At 40.0% G+C, this 20,019-nt stretch overlaps 1 protein-coding gene across 4 annotated transcripts in view; it reads left to right on the forward strand.

Annotated features, from left to right (window-relative positions):
- RBMS2 (RNA binding motif single stranded interacting protein 2) overlaps window positions 1–20,019 on the forward strand; it is an 82,134-nt gene that overhangs the window by 1,088 nt on the left and 61,027 nt on the right. The gene's annotated exons all lie outside the window — the stretch shown is intronic.

Below are 20,019 nucleotides of genomic sequence, written 5' to 3' on the forward strand. Positions count from 1 at the left end.
CCCCCCCACCCCCTTTTTGTCCGCCCCCCCCCCCAACAACAACACCGTCTGGGAGTATGTGTGCCTGCCTAGGAAGATGGAACCTCCACAGCTTATAAGGAAGCTGTAAGGGAGTTGTAGCAAATGTCTTGGTGGGGTGGAGGTGGGTGGGAGTTGTGTGATCCCCCCCCCAACCCACTAGCAAGGCTGTCCCTGGCAACCTGAAAGGCCTTGTCGGCTAGGGAAAATGCAGGTTGGTTAGCCTGGTTGGTTGGTTGCTTCGCTTGAAGATCGGGGCGTGGATTAGTTTCCCCTGTGGCAAGAAGTGTGGTTTGAGTGTGTGGGTATATAGGGCGTTGAGGCACCTAAGTTATCTCTCCACCCGGGGTTGGGAAGGTGGGGTACAAAAGGCAGGAATTGAGAATCAAGACTTCCAGCCTTTTGAAGCGCTTATCTCTATTGTTGATTCGCCGAATGACCTTGTATGCCTATGTTGTGAATTTAAAAGAAACGGGGTGGGTGGGGAGGAGGGACTTCTGCTTTAAAACATATATATATATTCCTCTCTGTCTTCTCCATAGCCAAAAGAAAGAGCTGACGGTTTTTACAGTCAATGAATGGGCACATTAAAGCCACTGTAATAAAGAGGATGGGCAGGAACCTGACAAGAAGGAGGCAGGCTAAATTTGGATTATTAATTGTGTTTGTCCATATTGGGTGGGTATGGGTAAGCAGCAGAAGGATTTCTAGCTTTTTTATCCTCCCTGGGCAGCCAGTCTTTGAACCAGGGTCACTTTTTTGGAAAAAAAAAAAATTCATTCTGATTTATTGGATGATGGAAATATATACAGTACAAGTAGGCAGGCTGAACTTATAGGATGGTGGAAGAGAGAAGCGGGCCTGAAATGCTGAAGAGAAGATCTTTGTGTGTCATATGCTGTTTATGAATATACACATTCGTGAGTCCTAAAAGCCCACTTAAGGACAAATCAGCAGGCATCTTTTAGATTTGAAGTGGAGTTGCAATTACTTCTGTAGGTTTGTGTATAAGGATGTACGTTCCTCACTTTTCCCACCACGTGAATCCAAATTATATGTATAAGTTGCGTATGTGATTTTGAAAATGTCTTCATTATATTGCTGTATATCTAGGGTGTTTGTAATCGAATTTAATTTGGGCTAAAATTTGGTTTTATGGATTTGGTGCATGTATAACTGCCTGTTTTCTAGTGATTAGATTACCCAACAGTAAGTGTGTGGAGGAAATTCATCTTTCTGTGCACTGATGAACAGGTGCAACTATGATATAGGTGTGCAATCCCATTTAGATATTGACAATATTGAATTTGTATGACAGTAAAGATAGGGGTGTGGGTAGTAGCTGTATATAAATAGAATTTGATCCTGCGAAGTGTAGGTATACGGATGCATGTCTGGAAATGAGTCTGATGGTATCTGGGCATGGTGGTGATTTGGATCTACAACAGGAGTGCACCATCTGTGGGCCGGAGAGTTAACAGGCTTGCCTGGCACGTCAAGTGCAGCACTCCAAAGGGGCTGGGCCAGAATCCCTGAAGATCTTGTGAGCCTGAAAAAGTCTCTGCAAAACTTGAAGCACCAATTTTGCCCCTTCGCTTTTTCTCTCCAAATTACTTTAAAAAAAAGAAAGAAAGTCCTCATGTCATGCTCTGGCAGCATCAATATGGAAGGCTGGTAGGCTGTAAATAGACTGTTCCTTGGCTGTACCTTTGGCTCCACCGATGTACAATATACAGATTTTACTCCATCTGAAAAACTTCTAATTTCCCATCACAAAGGGGCTCTTTAGAAATAAATTTCACTAAAATCAATGGATTTCTGTTTGACTTCAGAGCCAAATGTAGCCAGCAGAAGCTTTAGGTGCAATCCCCAGAGCCCTTGCAAAATTTGTGACCAAATTGCAGTTGTAATTTGTTACAGAAGTGGAAATTATCAAGTACCTGGGGAGTAATCCCATTAACTGTTTTGAATTTACATTGAGTTAAATTGGAATTAAATACGTTTTTGTCCTAATTGAGGGAGAAAGAGGGAGGTGGGAAGAATGTTTAGGATTATAATGGTAGCCAATGGGTGTGTGCTGGCTTAGGCACAAAAACTGATTTTAAGAAAGCTCTGTGTTTAATCCAGTGTTTCTCTGAATTGGGTCTCATATTGAGGTTCTTTCTGTTCCCAAACCATTTGTGTGAACAATATTGCTCTTAAGATGTATGTTGATTGAAGAACCTTCCTTGATTTGGAATAATACAAAAATATGGCTCTTAGATTATTACGAGAAGTTATTTTAAATACAGGTTCACTCATTTGCATTGTTTACCTGAATGCAAGTAACAGAAATAATGCCATTGTGTGCAGAGGAGGATATCTCAGCCTGCATATCAATGGAACTGGCCTTTTGTGAAATAGGATTAATAATGAACTTGGTGGACATGTTTCTCTCATTACTCTGTTGTGGAAATTATACGTTCAGTTTGCTTTACCATGGATCCGCTTTGTGTAACGTTAGCATCAACGTGAGCCACAACTTGAGCATCCGAGTCTTAACCATGTTTTGTTGACTCAGTGATCTTAATAACCATGGCTTAATTGTGAGTTGTTAAATAATCCTTTCCTTCATAATTTTAAAACCACACAAACTACACAACGCCTTTAGTGCAAGGTACAGATTCATGTGTGTGTGTGTGTGTATACATACATGTATACCAGTGGTGGGTTTCAAAATTTTTTAGAACCTCTTCTGTAGGTGTGGCCTGCTTTGTGGGAGTGACTTGGCTGCCATGTGACTGGGTAGGAGTGGCTTGCCAGCCATGTGACTGGGTGGGAGTGGCTTGCTGGCCATGTGACCGGGTGGGAGTGGCTTGGTGCTTAGCAACCAAAATGTTGGCTCAGAAACTCTGGCATTTGAAGCACGCAAGTCTTAAAGCTGTCAAGTTACAAGACCCTTGCATCCCTAACCCTTTAGGAAAGAAAAAACCAGGGGTGTTCAAACTTGACAGCTTTAAGACTTGTGGACTTCAACTCCCAGAATTACTCCTCCAGTCATGTTGGCTCAGGAACTCTGGCATTGAAGTGTACAAGTCTTAAAGCTGTCAAGTTACAAGACCCTTGCACCCCTAACCCTTTAGAAAAAAAACCCAGGGGTGCTCAAACTTGACAGCTTTAAGACTTGTGGACTTCAACTCCCAGAATTCCTCCTCCAATCATGTTGGCTCAGGAACTCTGGCATTGAAGTGTACAAGTCTTAAAACTGTCAAGTTACAAGACCCTTGCATCCCTAACCCTTTAGAAAAAAAACCCCAGGGGTGTTCAAACTTGACAGCTTTAAGACTTGTGGACTTCAACTCCCAGAATTTCTCCTCTCGCTCTTCATCTTGATGTTGTGCAGACGGGAGGAGGGAGGGAGCTGGAACCGGTTCTACACGGCACTGTAGATTTGTGGAACCTCTTCTATAGAAGAGGTTAGAACTGGCAGGAACCTGCCCCTGATACATACATACATATATGTATATACATACATACATATATACATACTATATTTAGCGAAGTATATGGTACAGCTTTGGGAAAAACAGCTGTAGTTAAAAGCAAACTTGGTTATTCCTTGCTGGTCAATGGAAATTGTCTTTCCCAGAAATTTAGATATTTGGACCCAACTGGATTTCTCAAGCAATTAGGGCCCAAAAAGGGGGTTTAAAATTATTATTTTTAAAATAAAATTATATAGTTGTTGGTTGACTGGCTGGTTTTCATATAGGAATATCCTTATCAGATCTAAAAGACATACATGCTTGTTGTCAGCTTCTTTGTCCAAGTATATATCTGTAGGAAAACAATGGATTGGTATCTAGTGGTAGATACCAATCTAATATGCTCTGAAATAAATGTATGAGGTTATCTAATGACAGGAGCAAAATTACCTATTCTGGATATATGAACAAACTCTGAGATAAAATCTGTACTCAAAATTCTTGTTTCATAATTTAATTATTATTGAGATATGTCTTTTTATACCATCTGCTTGCGAGAAGACTTCAGGGCTTTAATAAAGTTAAATCAATAAAGTATAACTTCAGCTCTGAAGAAAGTGGTTCTTCTTGGTCCCATTATTAAGCTGATAGCATCTCTTTTGTAGAACCAACTCTGCCCTTTCACATTTTCCTACGACATCCTGTTTGCCTACTTGTTGGAACATCCGTGTGATATTTTTGAGATTTTACTCATTGGACTCTTTTTTTTTAAAAAAAAAAATTGACTTCCCTCAAATGAGGTACCTCACTGTATGGAGTCCAATTGAGTCGACTTTTAAAAGGCCCTTAAATGTATCTTTTGTTCAGCTCATTTTCAGAATGATTCTTTCTGGCTACAAAATGATATGGTAATGCTAGGGTTTAGATAATTGTTAAATTCATGCACTTATTTTTGTGTTCTGGCTTAATTGTTGGGTGCTTCTACTATGCTTAGATATAGAAATTTTGTTTGCTATCAGACAAAAGTACCACTACCAGTACTACTGGGGAAGCTAGATTGAAAGATAGTGATTTTAATGAACACCATGGCTGAGTAGGGATGTGTACTGTATATGTTTTGCATGTTGAATATTAATCAGTTTTCAAGCCTTGCCTTTCATTTGTTCGTGAACTGGTCTGGTCACTTTCCGTTCTTTTCCCCAAGCATTGCATTGCATTTATTTCTTCATCTTACAGGTGCATTCTTCATGTAACTGCTTTCTTTAATATGTAATAAATAGGCATTGTAAAACATCTATATTAAAGTTAGATGAGTGGATGGGATGCATATTTAATAAGTACTGTAAAACATTGAAGTTAGACTCCTAACCTCTATCTGACACTTAACTAGGTGTCATTTCTTAAACTTAATATTTTAGATTCATTGATTAAACTAGTATCATTCCCAGACAGCTTGGCAACAGATTTAGAAGAACTGAATTAGGCATTTTCCTCAACAGTCTCTTCTCTAAAATCATAATCTTTTGTTCATTTACTTTCTATGGTACATCCTAGCAACTTTCATTTTATTTCACTTTAAAATTTCTTATATTAACCCTTTTCTTTCACTTTGTTATTATATTTGTGGCATTTTAAAAAGTAAAATGAAGTACAATCACAGCCCATTCCTCTCTAGTTTGTATGGACAAAAGAGTATTAAATTTTCTAAACCTCTTGTGTCTTTAATTAAAACATTCCCTATTTTCAGCCCATTTGATCAAATTCAGATGGATAGGGTGAATGATTAATGATAAATCCACTAATGTATTGCCCGTTGAAAAGCCTGTGTTTAATTACCAACATTCAATGAAGAAATATTTAATTATTGTTTAATTTAGTTCATTTTAGAGTACAGAAATCCTATTCTGACAAGAAATGAAAAAGTAATCTGAATAGAAGGGTAAACAACTTCCATTTTCTTGCAAGTCAAAACTGACAGAGCAATTAAAAGAAGCTAGTTATCACTATTTTCTTTCCTACGTTGTCCTGGAATTAAGAAAACTAATGTATTTACAAGAGGAAGCTATTAATTAAAGTTGTGCTGTTTGCTTAAATACATATAAATACACAGAAGATGTCTTTGCTAGATAGAACAGCATTTAAAGAAATGGTTACATGTAGCCCATGTTTTAATTCCACTTTCTCAAAGTTGCAGAAAAGCAAAAATGCAGGAATAAACTAACAGGGATATTAGTATCTCCCAACTTGTTCTCCCTGGGAGATTTTAGGAAATAAAGTGGAAAAGCACTTTGTATGCCCTAATGGTTTATATAAACATGGAGTGGTGATGGAGTTGTCAGCTTTATGAGTGATTACTAATAGGTAGCTTCCAGAGTCAAACTTCCTTCAGTTTGAGTTAGTAATGCTGAATGTTTACAGTATCATTTCTCTTCTTCAACTTTTGTTGCAAGACAGAATAATACACAATGTAGATTTTTTTTTGTCCATTTGCTTCACAGAGTTCTGTTTTTACTATCCTTGCTAGCAGAAAGGAAATTTAAGCAGTGAGTGTGTTAGTCTCACATTATTTTGAGCCATGGTTTGTTTTAATAGGGGTTGTTGACTATGTAGCATCACAGCCAGAGAAACTATGTTATGCCTTAGGGCAGGGATCAGCAACCCGCGGCTCTAGAGCCGCATGTGATGTCCCGGTGTTTGGAAGCCATTGGGGTCTGGATGGGGGACAACAGACTCAAGCTCAACCCTTCCAAGACTGAGTGGCTGTGGCTACCGGCACCTCGGTTCAGCCAGCTGACTCCATCGCTGGCCATAGGGGACGAGCAATTGCCCCCTGTGGAACGGGCGCGCAATTTGGGCGTCCTCCTAGATGCCCGGCTGTCAATGGATGACCATGTGGCAGCCGTGGCAAGGGGGGCGTTCCACCAGGTTCGCCTGGTGCGCCAATTGCGCCCCCTACTGGACCGGGATGCCCTACGCACGGTCACTCATGCGCTGGTGACGTCTCGCCTAGACTACTGTAATGCTCTCTACATGGGGCTTCCCTTGGGACGCGCCCGGAGACTGCAGCTAGTCCAGAACGCGGCCGCGCGGGTTGTAATGGGGAGTACCAGATACTCCCACGTAACACCACTCCTGCGCGAGCTGCATTGGCTGCCTGTGGTTTTTCGGGTGCGTTTCAAGGTTCTGATCACCATCTTTAAAGCGCTCCATGGCACAGGACCTAGTTACTTGCGGGATCGCATCCTCCCACATACATCCCTGCGGCCAATTCGTCTCACAGGGAGGGGCTTCTCCAGGTGCCGTCCACTAGGCAATGCCAGCGGGCGGCGCCAAGGAGTAGGGCCTTCTCTGTGATGGGCCCAACCCTCTGGAATGACCTCCCCCCCGATATTAGAACCACCACGGACTTCCGCTCCTTCCGACAAAAATTGAAGACTCACCTGTTCCGATTAGCTGGCCTGGCATAATTATAACTGTTATTTATTTATTTATTTATTTATTTATTTATTTATTTATTTATTTATTTATTTATTTAATTTGACTTCTTAGTCGCCCCCTCTCCCCCCAGGGACTCGGGGCGACGTATATATAACTGTTACCTCCTGGAAATATATTTTTAACTGGTATTTTAAGGGTATTGTTTTAAATTTAATTGATTTTAGGGGTTTTAAAGCCATATTTATATTCTTGCTGTACAGTTCTTTTAATTCTTTTAACCTCCTCCATATTTATTTATTTATTCATCTGTTTATCTATTTAATGAATTTTACTGTGGATGATGTATTTGCTGTGTGGACTGTACACCGCCCCGAGTCCCTTTTGGGAGAGGGGGCGGTCTAGAAGTGCAAAGAAATAAATAATAATAATAAATAATGTGGCTCTTTCATCCCTCTGCTGTGGCTCCCTGTTGCCACTCGGCACCACAATTTTGAGAGGAGCTTCCGGTTAGTGGGGGGGGGGGGGAAGCAGGGTGTGCCAGGAAGAGACTCTATGGCAAGGGGCAGGTTTTCCGGTAAGCTCCACAATTGATAGGGTTTTCAGTTAGGACAGGTAGAGGGAAAAGGACATTGTGCTAGGAAGAGACTCTGGTGGGGAAACTGGACTTCCGGTTGGCTCCAGAGTTGAACAGGGGGCTTCAGGTTAGGACCATTGTGGCTCTTTGAGTGTTTAAGGTTGCCGACCCCTGCTTAGGGCAAGGGTTGGGGACTATGGTCCTTTTATGGCTTGTGGACTTCAATTCCCAAAATTCTGGAAGTTGAAATCCACAAGTCATAAAGGGGACATAGTTCCCCACCTCTGCGTTAGGGTAGTGTGTGCACCAGGCCCACAAAACCTTAAAACTACGGAGTACTGCTCTTCGGTGGTTCTTTAGATGTATTATTATATTACATAAATTGTTATATATTCTGCCATTTCCCACAGCCCAGCTTTTTCTGCATATAGCTGCCTTTTTTCTTGCTGAAACAAAGTTCAGTGTCAAACATTTCCCGCATTTTGAATATGTGGATATGAACATCTATAATTAAAAAAAAAAACTCGGTATCTACTTCAATCATGACTATTTCCCTAGGTTAATAGCAGAACTGGACATTTTTTTAAAAGTTTTTTTTTTCATAAATTCAAAACCCATTTTGATTCTCTGAAGACTTGGAAGGGGCTGTGGCCAATGTTTCCTGGGCTTTGGGTACTGTGGTGCCCAATGATTGGTACTCACATTTCTTTTCAAATTGTCTTTTCCAAAAGTTAAAGGCTGCATTAAAGAAGGGTTACTGTTCAAAAACATTTAATGACAATGGTAAGCAGGTTCTTCAGTTTTATTCATTGTTTGAGAAGATTGCTTGCCCATAGGCTTGCAAAAGAAATCTATGTGAACGGATGCCTCTCTGAGGATACATTCATTCTTGAAAAGTCTTGATTGTTTTGGGCTTTATTTATTCACACCCACTGCCTTCCAAACAGTTATTTTCTCTGATGTCTCCGATCAGAGGTAATTAAGATGCAACAAATGGTTACTCTTAGGAAGCTTTGAATGGATTGCTTTTGGTATCCTGCTTTTCCTCTTAGAAGCTTAGAGATGGGGAAAGGAACCTTTGTTTGGACTCAAATCATAGCAATCCTCTCATTTCCATGGAAAGACTGGACCTTCCCTAAGGCCGGCTGGTAGTTTCCTTTTGGAGAAATCAGCTTTCATTCTGCCTAAAAAGTTTCCAGTCCTAAAGGCTTTTAAGTCGCTTTGGGAAATGTATTTCCAATTTTTTCTGTGAGAGCTCAATTTTTTTGTTTTTGTTTATCCTAACTGATTGAATAGATGTCTGTGTGATTGCAAAACATATTATTCAATTTATATATTCATTAACTACCTGGATACCTGTACTTTGCTACGAAACTATTTGAACCGGCTTGATAAATTGACACTTAAAGCTTGAAAATTAATGTAGAATGTGTAACTCCTTAGCATCAGAGCGTGTTAATATAAGGCAACTGGAAGTTGGAATAGAGTTCTTTTCAGGTGGGGAGGGGGAGTAGAATGTCTAACTCCTTAGCATCAGAGCATTTTAATATAAGGCAACTGGAAGTTGGAATAGAGTTCTTTTCAGGTGGGGAGGGGGAGTAGAATGTCTAACTCCTTAGCATCAGAGCGTGTTAATATAAGGCAACTGGAAGTTGGAATAGAGTTCTTTTCAGGTGGGGAGGGGGAGTAGAATGTCTAACTCCTTAGCATCAGAGCGTGTTAATATAATACTGTATAAGAAACACTAATGATCTGATGGTTATTTTGGCAAATCCTTTCTTAGCGAGCACCTAGAAGCCAAGAGGAACATATTTACGGTTCTGTGATAATGTGTGAGTGGTATTTGGCTTATATATTTATATAGATTCAGTAACCTGTATTCTTTCTCAGGGAGGTCAGGATTCTGTTGTTATTTTATCCCGTTTTTATATATGGTCCATATCAGGTAGCAAGCATACCCAAATACTCCTGTTTCCCCACAACAATAATCCTGTGATTTGGGGTGAGAGAGATTGACTGGCCCAAGGACATTCAGCTGGCTCCCATTCCTAAGGCAGGACTAGAACTCACAGTCTCCTAGTTTCTAGACCAGCATCTTAAATGTAACACCAAACAGGCTCTTGTATAATTTTTTTAAATTTTATAAATTATTTTATTATATTATTATATATAATTAATATAATTATACAGGTTATTACACAACTATGTTTACATTTCAGTTTGTTTACATTAGTTGTCAGATTGATGTCCTGCCTTTCCTTCAAGAAAGCAATATTATTTCATGATGTCTTCCAAACAATCCCAGGAAGGTAGTCATAATTGCTGAAATGGTATTTGATGGTATCATCCCAACGTTTTTTGTTGTCCAAAGAGGAAATTCCAATGCTCCATTTCTTTTCATTATGAAGATAATTTTTCCTTAACCCAGGAATTTTGGAAAGTTACTTCATGTTTTACTCCTTGGACTGAGCACAGCTGCTAAAAATAACGGGTAAGACTTAAGTACATGAATTTTGAGTTGCATGTGAATTTTGTATTTGAGGACTTGCTGGTTGAAACTGTCCTATGTTGTTCATCCATTTGCTTAGGAGGGACGGCTCTTCCTATAATCCATCATAGGATGAGACAATGCAGGTAGTCCTTCATTTGCAATCAATCATTTAGTGATTGTTCAAAGTTACCAGGGCACTGAAAAAAGTACCTTATGACCATTTTCAACTTAGGATAGTTGCAACGTCCCTGTGATCACTTGATCAAAAATTTTGGTGCTTAGCACCTAACAATTACACTGTCCCAGTGTTATGTGATCATTATTTGTAAGTTTCCCAGCTGGTTTTCTGCAAGCAAAGTCAATGGGGGAAGCCAGATTCACTTAACAACCACATGGTTCATTGTACAATTACAGCGATTCACTTAACAACTATGGTGAAAAGCTTGTAAAATGGGGCAAAACACAACTTGACAACTGACTTGTTTAGCAGTAGGGGAAAATGAAAAAACAAACAATTGTTACCAATTTAGTGAAGTTCCTCATCCAACTAAGATTTTACTATTATGTCATATACTACTCCAAGCTCTATATGTGCTCATGTTATCCATTCTGTATTAAACTGGCATCTTTCTTTTTTAATCCTTCCAATGTAGGGTATTTAAGTAGATATTATCAACTTCTAATTAGCACCTGAATCTGCAAGGTATGTTTCCCCAAAAATAAGACCTCCCTGGATAATAAGCCCAATCGGGCTTTTGAGTGCATGCGCTAAAATAAGCCCTCCCTGAAAATAATGCAACACAGCAGTAGCCTTGAGGTGACCACGCTCGCCACCTCCTGCACCTCAAAAATAATAAGACCTCCCTGAAAAATAAGGCCAAGCGCTTATTTTGGAGGGGGTCAAAAGAAAATAAGACACTGTCTTATTTTGGGGGAAACACAGTAGTGCATTGTGAATATGGATATGGAAAAATCAAATTTCTTAAGCATTGCTAGAAATGAACTTGTCTACCTAACCTCTATATCCGCAACATTGCTTTTGCATTAAGTGCAAAATATTGGGGAAATGGAGCAACACCCACCCAATGTCAAATAGATGAACCTCTGGGTGCATATTTAACTCCATGTGCTTGTTTAGCCTCTAGCATCATCTTCATTTAATGACACTTTTGGTTCCCAGATAGACTTCATAGGATTCTTTAGAAAAGAAAGTGGATGGGTGGCTGTTTAAAACTTTATCCATTGGCCCAGAGAAAGAAACAGTGGAAAATAACATTGGGGGGGGGGGAATGGGCGTGTGTGTGTGTTGTGCTCCAATAATTAACAGCCTTCTAGTAATTCAGAGTTGGGTTGACCAGATATGATCACTTGTAGCAACCGTTTCCTATCTAGGCAGCCTTCCCCTCAGCCACCATGGTTTTATTTTCCAGAAGAGCTCTCTAATTCCAAAGAAATGTGGGCCTGTACCTGGATCCTATGAGATCTTTCTTGCTTTTTTGCCTATTAACCCCATCAGTGGGAGAAATAACAGTATTTATAAACAGTGTTTATAACAGTAATCCAAGCCAAGGCTGGTTGATTTTGTTGTGTTGAATATGAAACTCAAATACTTTGGCCACCTAATGAGAAGGAAGGACTCACTGGAGAAGAGCCTAATGCTGGGAAAGATTGAAGGCAAAAGAAGAAGGGGACGATAGAGAATGAGGTGGCTGGATGGAGTCACTGAAGCAGTAGGCGTGAGCTTAAATGGACTCCAGAGGATGGTAGAGGACAGGAAGGCCCAGAGAAACATTGTCCTTGGGGTCTCAATGGGTCGGACACAACTTCACAACTAACAACATGTTTCCTTTTGCATGATAATTGCTTGTCTTCCTTCCTTCCTTCCTTCCTTCCTTCCTTCCTTCCTTCCTTCCTTCCTTCCTTCCTTCCTTCCTTCCTTCTCCAAAAAAGGAGACCATCAAAACATTTTCTAAAACTATCCTAAGTAAAACACAAATCAAAGATTAAAGGTTCTCGAATAAAATAGAAATCAGCAATAACAGCTAACCATTATCTATTAGTCAAGGATGACAAATCAAAGTGCCTGCATCACAAAACAGTTTTTGCAGCTCTTCTACTTTGGGAGGGGGGGGGGGAGATCTCATGATGGAGATTTTTCCAAAGGGTGGGACAGCAATTGCCGGTTTTCCACCCCAAACATTCAGAGAGGGAGAATCTGAAGCCTGTCTTTTGTCTGTGGAGTTTTGGTCTTCAGGGAAGCAAAGATTATAAATAAATAAATCCTTGATACAGGTATTGTATATAGGTTATCACCATTTGGGCTGTGATCATTTCTCAGAAGGAGAAAGGATAATCCCAAAGGGGAGGGAGCTTTTTTTTTTTAAGTGAATCCCTTGTGTGGTAAGTAGGAATGGCCTTGGGAGGGAGATGTAGATGGCGAGTAGGATGTAAAAGAATTCAGCCCCAGGAGATGATGGTGTGAGAAATGTTTGAGAAGGGACCCTCCTTAGTTTTCTGGAGAGTAAAAGGAAATGAGTGAAGAAATAATTTCAATCTTGGAAGTTTATATTAATGTAAATCTTACAGTGAAGATAGAGTAGTACTTCTGGTTATGCTTCTTGTCTGGACTATCTCAAGCGGCTAACATAGCAGTGTAGCAACAATTAGGGATTGGTGGGAACATTAGTAATTTGTATGTCTTGTTTATTTGTTGTCACAGCCTATATGGGCTGATCCACCAACTCCTGAGTAGTGTGCAACTCCTCAGTACATAACTGGGATTAAAAATATATTACCTATCTAAAAACAACTACATAGTATTCCTATGAAGCAAGGAGCCATGAATACATTGACAATTATAACAAACCCAAGCCACTGAACTGAGAGGTAATCACAACAACCCAGCCCCTGAAAGTTGATGGAACACCCAGTTTTTTGCCAATTATCTAAAAGCCAGGAGGGAAGGGCTGATGGTACATCTGAAGGAATGCTAGGTGGGGAGGGGCAGGATGCTGTCGCAAACTGCTGTTGGAAAGTGGGATGAGGTGTTGACTCCTTTGTTGCACATCAGTTTTCTGGATATTGTCTTTATTGGATCTAAATGCATCTGCATTATTAGACCAGAACTTTTTCCAATCTCAGTTGCCAGTTGTCTTGTACATCTTTTGAATCCAAATGACTATGATCTTGACATAGTGCCTCAATTTGCTTTTTTTGCCCTTTTCCTTCCCACTTCTTTCTCTTCTGGATCATCTCTTTTAGACTGTAAATCTGAAGGCCTGTAGAAACTTACTGTAAATCAAGTGTAGACATTTCATTGAAATGGCTTAGATAAATAAATATTTGTAGAATAAAGTTTTGAACCTGGGGAAGATTTTCTTACTAGATTATACTCAAGAAAAGGGCTTAGTATTTGTTGGTATGCATTTGCCGATAAAATGATGTGTCCAAACATGAAGTGTTACGAAACATATTAAACAGAGGCAATGTGTGTCCAGAAAGAGTCAGTGTTAAGAGAGATCTTGATAAGAGAGATTAATTTTTTAAAATCATAGCTTTTCTCTAAGCAATCTGGGAATCCTTAAAAAAAAAGATGTTTGATACTTGTAATAGTCAGCTTCTCGTTAAATGTAATTCTAAAGTAGGGATGGGTGATTTAATTTTTGTCTTTTTAAAGAATGCTACAGAAAATATTATATTGTGCAAAGAACTGCATGAAATCCTTTTTGCCCAGACTTGATCATGTATTATATATAGACCTGAAAAGAGTTCAGAAGAGTGAGGCTGGGCAGTTACGGTTAAATGATCTCTTATCTATGATGCTGAAAGATTTTGCAGCCAATAAAAGTGTACAGCTCATTGGAGAACTGAAGATGGCATGTATCCAGCCCTCTCTTCAATCTCCTCCCAATCTAATGCCCTCTCATTGGAATCCCCAAAGGTGCTTTCCCAAAAGGCAACTGGACTTTCTTGGTTAACCAAGAAAGTCCAGTTGCCTTTTGGAAAAGCACTTTTGGGATAACCATGACGGATGATTGAGAATCTCTATAGATATCTCTCACTGGAATGAGTATGCAGTCATGGTAGCTAGAAATTTCTTCCTAGTCCTAAAAAGCACCTAAGATTAGGAAAACGTTTTCTTTCTTTTCAAAAAGTCCAGGTAGGTTGAGAGACTCCCAAGAAGAAGCTTGTAGGGCAGGGGTCGGCAACCTTAAACACTCAGAGAGCCATTTGGACCCATTTCCCACAGAAAAGAAAACACCGGGAGTCACAAAACCCTTCCACATTGCACATTGGTGGTTGTGACTCATATTTTGAGTGACAGGGAGCTGCAGCAGAGGGATGAAAGAGCCACATGCGGCTCCAGAGCCATGGATTGCTGACTCCTGTGCTTGGGTATGAGTTGGGGATGGGGAACAGGGATGCTTCTTCAGAAAAACCTTTATTTGGCCACCTCTCCTCCAACTGAACTCATTCTGTTGGTTGAGAAAGAGGCCCAAGTTCTTCCCCCCCCCCCCCCCCCCATCTCAGGAAAGCATCTCTGTATTTTCCGCTAGCACCAAAAGATCATCTTGCTGCTCTGGGGAATGTCAAGAGGAGCTGAGCAGTCTTCTCTCCCCTTCTGCATTAGTGGAATTAGAATTCCTTCTGGCTGGGACTTCTGTGGATGTTTCAGGTCTTGGAGAGCAAGAAGAAAACCATGATAAAAAGTTGCAGACCATCCTCATTTGCAAAATGACCTATCCATTTAAGGATTGTGGAGCCAGAGTATAAAAATATTTCCATTTCTAAATGTTTTGAGCTCCAGGCTCAAAACAGTTCAAAACAGTTGTGTTTACTGACACCATTCTAGTATTCTTACTACTCCAGAAGTATTCCAAGCTTGAAATAGCTGTGTATGTGTGAGAGCAGCTTGAAAGAGACTAATTTGCTCTTGAAATGTTCGAGTTTGAAACAATTTGCACAATACAGTGAGGAACCTTTCTTCTTGATTTCTCAATTCTTCCTTTGCCCTTAGGAACAGATCTGGGATATACAGAGCCCTGGTGTGGGAGGGAAAATTCAGTCCATTCCCTCAATAATAGCCGCTCTACTAATGGGTTAGGGATGTGGTCGCTCAGTGGCTAAGACGCCAAACTTGTTGATCAGAAGGTTTAGCGGTTTGAATCCCTAGCGCTGTGTAATGGAGTGAGCTCCCATTACTTGTCCCAACTTCTGCCAACCTAGCAGTTCGAAAGCACATAAAAATGCAAGTAGAAAAATAGGGACCATCTTTGGTGGGAAGATAACAGCATTCTGTGCGCCTTCGACATTTAGTCGCTGGCCATATGACCACGGAGACATCTTTGGACAGTGCTGGCTCTTCGGCTTTGAAACGGAGATGAGCACCGCCCCTAGAGTCAGGAATGACTAGCACATATGCGTGAGGGGAATCTTTATCTTTACTAATGGGTTACCAGATTCGAATTTCTGAGGGTTGCTTACTATAGTTAAAACAGATTGAAAAATCTTTCAGGTAGTGAGTATTTTCAGGGCCTGAGCAGCAAATTATGGACAAAGCTCAAGACCAGGCTATCATCAAATGTCTATATTTTCATCTAAAATCTAATTAGATGTTGGTGTTCTTTCCTCACATTTTGTGGGATTCTTCGTTTGAACTCTAGCATTTTATTAGATTTTTCACCCTTATAATTTTTTGAAATTTAATTCTGGTGTGTCTGTGATTCGCTATCTACTGGGGATACGTAAAACTCATCAGTTGAGAAACAATGTTCCAGAGAAGTCTAGAACATTCCATTCCCTCTCTTCCCTCTCTAGGACTATGCTAAGGGTCTTGCCAGGACCAGTCCAGAGGTTTCCAGAAGCCTTCCTGAGAACAGCCAGATCCTGGTTCTCTGGAATTATCCTTTTCTAAATAATGAGTATTTACATAATGCAACTATTTGCAAATGTCTTAGATACTTTGGCATCTGCAGGTGAGGTTCTTCCACCCTCAGAGGAATCCCTGCTGTATTTGTATCCCCATTTTTGTATGTGTGAATGTAAAATATATTCATGGATTATGGATACCGTAACCCCGGTCACACAATACACACACGTGCCTTTTAATGGTTCAGGTCTTACTTTGTTGTAAGGATTCTGTCACACTATTATGTTTCTTTGTCTACCCTAAGAACAAAGAACTTTTGTGTGATGGGGCATTTGCCCTCAAGGAACTGAATGTCTGCACTGCTGCACACTTCAAAGCACCTTCATGGTTATTTGCCCATTTAGGAAATAAACGTCTTGGTCTGTACAGAACTTGTTTTAGACAAAAGCAGCTCTTGCTAATCAAACCTGCATGGCAGCTGAGTCCTGTCCCAATGCAGAAAGCATTCAGAGGCGCAGTGTTAGGCTTGGGATTACACATAAGATCAGAAAGCCTATCCAGGTGATGATGTGCAGGAATGACAGGGATTTTCTAGGTGACTACAAAAAGGAAATAAGAGGGAACAGATTCAACAGCTAGCTTTAATGGGGCAAGGAAGGCAATGGAAAAGGGAAAGTTGACAGAGGTTTATCAAGTCGGGAATCACTCAGAGCAAATTGATTTGGCAGGAAGTTTAGGAAAGGGGAAATGTTTATTAATTTTTGGAGGTTAAGCTCTCCTGTTAACACTGTCATGATTAAAAATTAAATATAGTCTTAACAACCTAAAATTGAATGCATTGAAGGGAACCAAACGAAACCAAGCAGTATTAAAAGTATAATTGTAATTTTAAATGCTTAAGAATAATTTTCTTATTTTTAAAATGTTTGTGCAAATACAGCCTCAGCCACAGAAATACCATGCAATTTAAAAAAAAAATGGAACAAGGGAACAAAGGTAGCTTAAGGTTCCAAAATTCAAGATCACGGGTATAGTAGTATAGGTAGTCCTTAACGTACAAGTATAATCGAGCCCATAATTTATATTGCTACGTGAGACATTTGTTAAGTTAATTTTGACCCATTTTATGACCTTTCTTGCCACAGTTATTAAGTGAATCACAGCAGTTATTAAGTTTGTAACACGGTTGTTGAGTGAATCTGGTTTCCCCATTGATTTGCTTGTCAGAAGGTCGCAAAAAGTGATCACATGATTCAGAGACACTCCAACCAACATAAATATGAGTAGGTTGCTAAGCGTCTGAATTTTGATCATGTGATCTTGGGGATGCATCAACAGTTGTAAATGTAAAAATTGATATCAACTTTTTTCAATGCCATTGTAACTCTGAATGGTCAGTAAACAAACTCTTATAAATCTAGGAACACCTGCAATTAAGCTGTAGATCTGCTAAACAGATGTTGAGACATAAAGGTTGCTGAAAAGGAAAGCAGCACTCATTAGATCCAAAATAAGAGTGCCCGATTCTACCTGATCCAGAGCTCCAGAAATGACATTATTTAATCTGAACTGAATCTTGAAATTTGTGATTTGGAAAAAGAGATCTCTTGCGATTTGGCAAGGAAGGGACTCTTTTGTAAGCATGTAAAAGTTAGTAGAGAACCAGTTTGGTATAATGATTAAGGCTAGATTAAGGCTAGAAATCAGGAGTCCATGATCACTAGCCCTACCTCAGCTGGCTGATCTTGGGAAGTTCCCCATTATCCTGTCAGAGCTGAAGAAGCTTCTTGGATGAGAAGCGAAACGTCTTCAAAAGAAAAAAGCAAGAAAGTCCAGTTTCCTCCTAAAAAAAGCATCTTTGGAATGAGACTATCATTGTCTCCCAGCTTTAGGAAGGCGGCAATGGCAAATCACTTTTGAAATATTCCGAAGAAAACTGCAGGGAATTCTCCAGGCAGTCACCAGGAGTCAAAGACTGACTTGAAGGCACACACACACACACACACACACACCACACACAATCTGTGCAGCTTTATAAAGTTTGTCCGTTTTTTTTAATGTCCATAATGTTGTTTTGGAACAGAAGGTAATAAAATATGTAATTATATTCCCAATGGAAGCACCCATGCCAAATTTCAAAGAGATATGTTGATTATTATAATTTTTTGGTCAAAAAGGAATAAGTATTTTCAAGTTATTCTGTACCTATGGTAGGGCTGATTTGCGTGATATGGTGCAATTATCAAGGATTCACTCTGGATTTTTTCATGAAATAAACCAACTGCTAGATCAATTAGTTTATGCAATTCAGAAAAAAAAAACCATTGTGCCACTCACTACTCAAGATGAGAGAGCACCAGTGGGATAGCATGAAGCAAATGATAAGGTAAAGTCTTACCATGTACAAATTCTCCAACTCCAAGAGTGATTGGGGTGAGGGATGGGATCTGATGGGAAGGATCAATATGACGGAAAAGCAGATCTCTCAGCTACTGAATCCAAGACTTATTTTTTCACCCCCCCCCCCCCTGGAGCAACTTATGTAGCTGCCACAAAAGGCTTTACAGTATCCCAGAAGTGGATCAATGTGCCTGGAATGTCTCAGAGGCCCAGAATTATGATGGGTTCCCATTCTTTGATCCAGACAAATCTGATCACATTTTATGCTAGTAGTGGTGGGGAGACTTTAAGCATATAGAGACTTCTTTTCTAACCAGAAGAAAGGCAGATTCAGACGCACATGATCTGGTTGGCAATGAGCTGTTGAAAACTGAGGAGAAAGAGCAGAGTGTCTCTGATTGCTCCACAGTTTTAGGATTGTTTAGTCCCCGGCTTGGATCAATGAGTGAGCATTCTTGGTTGCTGTCTTACTCAGCCTGCCCCGAAAGCTTTTAGGTTGGCTTTTGCATTAAAATGTTGCCTTCAGGCCTGGGACGCAAAGAAGCAGCCATAAGCCAAGAATGTCACGGTATCAGCCCTTCCACACCACACCCTGAAAGCATCACCACACAGGCATCTTGTGAGAGCCTGTGATGTCATTGGCTGTTTCCTCTGCTGACCAGATTCTCTTCTCCTTCTCCAAAGTCTGTTGTGCGAGTTCGTGGGCCATTGTCCATCTGATGTATGAATCATGACCCAGTCATCTCGGGGAGTGATTTAACAAAGCAACTTTCATCCTGGTGTGGGAGCTCTGATTCATGATGTTTTTTCAAGTTGACATAAACGTATGTTGACTGAAAAAATTCAGGAAACCCCGTGGGAATCACTGGCGTGTGGGATTTAGAGAGTACCTAGGACTATTCAACCGTTCAGACTGTTCGGTTTCATTGGTGATCCTGGACTAATCACACACTCCACCTGACCCATTTGAATTGTTATAAAGGTAGGAGAGCTTGCATTCCTTGGGGAAAAAAACGTAATCTTTCTTGTGAGCTATACTTAGTTTTTTAAGATGTAGCTATGGAAATTAGAAATGTGCTTCCCTGTAACTAATACATTTGCTGCTATCAAGAATGTAGGACTTTACAAGTGCACAGGAAGTGATTTTAGGTCATCATTATATGCAAATATGTATGTCTACATATTACTCACTTATTAGAAAGCCCCGAGAGATGCAGCTATAAACTTTCTGCATCTATGAACAGAGCTGAGCACATGATTAAAATATAACTTCTTCAGATGGATGCAGGTCTGCGTTACAGAACAGATCCTGTTTGCAACATTCATCGTTTAAGGATCATCTTCGCTCTGTTGAGAAATCTCCAAAATATTAGTGTTTTGGAGGGTATGTGGAAATTTATTAGCTTTTTATCTCATAATATATGAAAAAAACACCCCTCCGAAACATACGTACTTCCATTTCAGTCGGGTTTATATGCTTTTAGATTCAACTTGCTTACATTTTAATACTGATAAACCAGCGAATAAAATCCAAATTAACAGTGTTTTTTCTAATACCAATTTGTCTGAAGGAAATGACAGAGGGCCAAAGCAAGTATCTTTCAAATTTGGGTCACATTGCATGATTTAAATAAAGGACCCAAAGAACAATTTAATTTACAAAGTTATTTTCCCCCCCCTCCTTATGTTGAGAATTTTAAGTGAATCGTAGGAAATATGCTGTCATTTACGCAATATTACTACAGCTGTCTTCATGCTTGCCTTT

Source organism: Natrix helvetica (genome assembly GCF_964273705.1).
Source record: "Natrix helvetica genome assembly, chromosome: 1".
Classification (NCBI taxonomy): Eukaryota; Metazoa; Chordata; class Lepidosauria; order Squamata; family Natricidae; genus Natrix; species Natrix helvetica.